At 32.7% G+C, this 5,320-nt stretch overlaps 1 protein-coding gene across 7 annotated transcripts in view; it reads right to left on the reverse strand.

Annotated features, from left to right (window-relative positions):
• The window catches only part of LOC117115281 (nuclear pore complex protein Nup214-like), a 48,372-nt gene that overhangs the window by 29,718 nt on the left and 13,334 nt on the right, over positions 1-5,320 (reverse strand). For 4 of the 7 annotated variants that reach the window (XM_033259000.1, XM_033259004.1, XM_033259005.1 and 1 more), the window contains exon 1: positions 1,740-1,846. The exons of 2 other annotated variants lie outside the window; for them this stretch is intronic. The gene's annotated coding sequence lies outside the window, so the exon portion shown is untranslated. Of the gene's footprint in view, positions 1-1,739; positions 1,847-5,320 lie in introns of those variants that run through there. One more of the 7 variants, XM_033259003.1, reaches the window with a different exon arrangement.

The following is a 5,320-nucleotide window of genomic DNA, read 5'->3' on the forward strand; positions in this document are numbered from 1 at the left end:
GCAAAATGGACGGTTCTAAATCGCCCACGACTCAAGCACATGGGCTTCTCGTTCGTTCGTGACGTTGTGCACTGGCCGTGAGAGCGAGTAATCGTCTGTAGATCGTATGCAACGAAGATACAGAATATCAGTTATAAAATCAATTTAGCATTTGATTTTAATACATGATGAGTTATTCTCTGTTCCTTAATTCTAACTGTCAACTAAATATTCATCACTCGATTCGGAGGCCCTCTAAAATATTTTACTACTCTCTGAGCCTAGATTGAAATACATCAGCTGTAAGCTGTAGAATAGCCCCTGGATAGCCGGGAATGTGAGTAAACATTGCTGTTGTACGCCACATGATCATAAAATAAATAGAATAGGCTAGAAAGAATCGTATTCTTATATTTATTTAGGCCAGCATAAACACCAATACACCATGTCATTTTCAATACATATGTGTATTGAAAATGACCAAAATTACCATCTTTGTTTTTTGAGAACTAATAAAATATTGATGCATCTTTCTGGCTAGTATTCGTATAAGTCACGGTTTTACGTTCTTTTAAATTCTTGAAAAAAGTAAATCCACAGATGTACAGCTACTGTCTTTTTTCATTATGGTCGGATTTTGGTTTAAAACATTTTATGTTTTAAATATTAACATTAGATTCAGAAATTGGGTATACTTTCTGAAATTTGACCATGATTGGAGCAGTACTGGCTGAACTGTGTCCGATTTTCTCCTACTACCAAGGTCTTGTTTACTCATTGTGAAGGCCGTTTAGACAGCATGCAGGCAAATCAGCAATCAATCATCCAACCCACCAGTGACGGTTTCTTCTATGGGGAAGAATTTCGTCATGTACTTAAGATCTAAGGTTAGGACAAGTTTTAATATATTTTGTCACACTTTTCTTTTTTTTTAACATTAAAATGCCTATTCCGACTTTTTAATTAAATTAATTAACTTAAAAAATCATAGAAAATCGGTGGGTTGATGGATTTTCACAATTTTTATACCATTAAATTGCATTTCGTTTTTCTACATTTTTTGATGAATGAGTCAATCTGTTTCATAAAGTTTGAATTTTCTTGTCAGGTACCTATAAATGACAGCAACATCAATGTGTTCTTTCAATTGAATTAATGTGAAACCATATTTGAAGCGGCAGTTTGGCGCAGCGGTTCAGGTTTGGGCTTTCAATCGTAAGGTCGGGGTTTCAAATCTCCGCTGTGCAGATTTGCATGTGTCCTTGGGCAAGGCACTTTAGCTACAATGCTTCAGTCCACATAGCTGTATCAATGGGTACCAGCAAACTGCTGGGACTAACCTGCGATGGACTAGTGTCCCGTCCAGGGAGAGTACAACTCTCATCCGCTTCACACTACAGAAACTGGAGATAAGCTCCAGCCCTATGAGCCCCAGTGGCTCGGAAAGGATTTAGTTTAGTTATATTTGAAGTAAATTGAAGGATATAATTTTGTGTGTGCTACTAGCTACACTACGCCTAGTAGTAGGCTAGGCCTAGACCTACTACTACCTAGCCTACACAGGCTAGTAGAGCCTTAGTTAGTAGCTAGGACCACCTAACTTCTAACTCCATGTAGGCCTATTGTTAATGTTAGGACTAGCCTAGCCTAGGGCCTAGGCCTAGCTAGGCTAGGCCCCTAGCCTAGGCCAGAACTGAGCAGCCCAACCTTAGGCTAATTTGGGCTAATGTAAAATAGACAAACGCTCTTTCAACACTTACCATTTAGGCCTAGGCTAGTAGTAGTATCAATTCTTAAATGCAAGAACTTCAAAAACAATCGTCACAACATGGATGTGTGATGATGATCAGACTAGATTCGAAATGTCTAGAGGGCGCTATCTACCCTTTTTCAATTTTCAATTTCAAGTATTATTTTCATCAGTCCGCATTCATATTTCGTTGTACTATATAGCTAAAATACTTAGGCCCTATTAGTATTTGATTGTTACATTGTTTTAAGTGCATTATTAGTTTTAATTAACAGTACATTTTGCTTAGTATTAAAATATTAATTGAAGCTTCAAAGCTCAATTTCAATCGTAGTATATTCACATTATGGTGTAATAAGTAAGATACTGAATCGTAGATTAGGTTTGATAGTAATAATTGTTTGTTGAACAATGTTATCAAATGTTTCAATATACATTTTGATCATTATAATTGCAATATTAACAGCATTTTTAAAACAATAATTCAATGTGAATATTGCCTAAACCATCGGTTCAATAGCTTTAAACTTATTTATTATCAATTATTTAAGGATAAATGATTCTGAGGCAAAATACAGTCCCTCCAACTTCGAGACCCCTCTAATTCGAGATCACTTTTCCAAAGACCCAATATAGCAATCTTCAAACTTCTAACACAAAGCTAGCCCTCTAATTGGAGAACAACCCTGAGACCACCCCAAATTTTCAGGTCCCAATGGTGGGCTCGAATTGGAGGGCGAACTGTCAAAATTTAAAAACATACCTTGTTGAGAGGATATCTTCTTGATGATACCAACTTTTATGTTCAGTGCTGTTAGTTTAAAATTTAAATTAAGATTAAATATGTTACCATTAGGCGGGTGAAGACATATGCATTCTTGATTTTGGAGCATATGAAGATATTAGACTTGAAGATATAAAATATTGGAAAATGCCTTAAATTTATATTACAAAAAAAGTATTATATTAAAGAAATAAGTAATTCAGTATTCAAAATAATTATTTAGGTCGTGGCTATTGTTACACCACTATACAATGCATTTGAATATGGGCTTTTTGGTTAATTTAAATATTTATATTTCCAACAAAAATTATCATTGATGATTAGTGCCAGAATGACTAAGGGAACATAGAAAAAAATATTAGATTTCACTCTTTTTTAAAAAAGAGTGATGAGAGCGGGCATTTTTTTTTTCCAGAACAATAGAATATTGCTTTTTTTAATTGATGAGGGAGGGACTGTTTTTATTTGGCAAGAATATTGTAAATATTGTATAAAAACTGGTTTAATTTTATTGTTTTATAAATAAAATGTATTTCCAGTCACAAAATTGCATCATTTTTTAAGCTTTTAAAATAAATAATGCGGCAAAAAAATTGTTAATTTTTATTCCAGCATCAAATTTCCCAAATTTTTGACACGGGCGGGAGTGATATCTAACAAATTTTTGTATTTGCCCTATTTCCTTATAAAGATACTGTATTGTAATATCAGAACTAATTATTTTTGAATGGTCTAAGAATAGTCACTCTGAATTTTGGATATTGATGGCTTCATTTGGTGGGTTTTTAACAGGCTAAAGAAATCTGACAGAAGGGTCATCCCATCTTGCACTGTGTGGGCAATTAGGGACAAGTTCCCAGAAGCTGTGACGACTACCCTGGGTTTTTCGATGCTATGATGATGATGAAATGGTCTTTGTGTTGCAAGAATTATTTATAAATTGTTATGGAAGTCCATCCTCATTAATGCAACAGGTCTTCAAGGATTCATTCTTTGAAAATTCATGTGACATCTGTTATCTTTTTTTTTATTTGACAATCTCATCACTCATGAAAGGAAATTTTGTCAGCATACTGTAGGCCTAGAGCTTCTGTATATCTGCACCATTCAATTGAACCTTCCAGGCCTAGTCTGTAATTGAAAGTGTTGCTATAGATGCGGATAGGCCAGCAAAATTAATTTCAAGAACATTTTGTTGTTATGTACAGTATGTTCCCAATGCAATGTTTTTTGTGTCTTCCCCACTCTCGTCTGATATTTTAAAATTTGAAGCTACTACAGTGAATTGGAATTTTGTGTACAGTAAATAAATGTAATTTGTTCTTTCCTATTCTTTACATTGGTGTAAACTAACTATAAATCCATACATTTAATAGTTTGATAATAAATAGAGTGTGTTAAATGCAGTGATATATATTGTAATACCTGACTGCTTCAATGTTGCTTTATTCTGCGTACAGTAAACCAATTTTATATTAACTGTGAGAAAATGCACTTGTAATAAATTATTTGCCATGTACAAGGATGATAAATTGTGTTTCAAAATATTTATTTAGTAACACCAGTAGTTTTGAATTTATGTACAACAATAATCAATAACCAAGTGAAGCACCAAAAATATGGATGTTGAATATCATCATGAAAGAAGAAATCTTGGCTATGAAGACAATCAGACATGATAAATAAAGTAGTGCAGTTAAACTCGGCTAAGATGATTTTGCCATACTCAATAATTCAATCTAATTTTACATGCTGAATTGTTGTGTTTTCCATTAATTAACAATTTATAAGTCGAATTTTATCTAAGTCGAACAGTTTTTCAATGGCATTTTGGATTCGACTAATAGGCAAGTTCAACTGTATGTGCATAGTAACGCAAACACACTTAAGTAGAATGTCATTGGTCAGTTCCATGATGGTCAATCTGACCTTTAGGGTGCACAAGTCTATGAATGATTGATTAATGTCGTATGATATTCACTCTTTTGGTGAGAGTATTAGTAATGTTATTGGAGTATTAACAGAGCAAACATATACAATACGACCACCTTAAAAAATGCACAATGCTTCTTTAATACCTCAAATATCAGTGTATCAGCCACGTTCTTGGTTAATAGATAGTAGCAATGATGAAACGAGCTCCATAAAAAGAAACTTCTTTAAAAAGTGCGAACATTTTAAGTATTCCCTGCCCACTGGCTGTATAAATTCTAATGAAGTTTGAATAAAACTTGTGTTTCCCTCATGATGGATTATATAAATATCTTTGTCCAAACAAAAAAAAAACTTTTCATATTGTTGATTGTTTTGACAATAGTCTTGTCTTGAATCCAATAAATACAAAGCAAATTTTATTTTCATTAGCTTAATATGCAGATCAGATCAAAATACTATTAACATTTAAATCTTTGCTTTAGAAAAAAGTACTTTGCTGTAACAAAATAAATGTACATATTCATTAAGATCACATTTATTTGTTACATAGAATTTGATAGTGTGGACAACGCTTTATATTAGATGAAATTTAAATTGATGAACCTTCCTTTGTTTTCTTCAACCTGAGTGTACAGAGAGGATCTGAAACATATCCTATTACAAACAAAAGAAAATTTAATATTAATCATCTAAGAAATTTTGAATTGGAAAAATAACATAAAATACAAACATTTATTTATTAAAAATAAAAATTGATAAAAAGCAAGTATACTTTATGGGTGGATCAAAGATATTTAAATTAAAGTTGTCATTTTGGGGAATTTGATTTTAGTAAAGAAATTGATAATCATAATACTAAACCTTAACATCTA

This window comes from Anneissia japonica, unplaced genomic scaffold (assembly GCF_011630105.1).
Source record: "Anneissia japonica isolate Jap-2015-1 unplaced genomic scaffold, ASM1163010v1 scaffold550_len331619_cov169, whole genome shotgun sequence".
Classification (NCBI taxonomy): Eukaryota; Metazoa; Echinodermata; class Crinoidea; order Comatulida; family Comatulidae; genus Anneissia; species Anneissia japonica.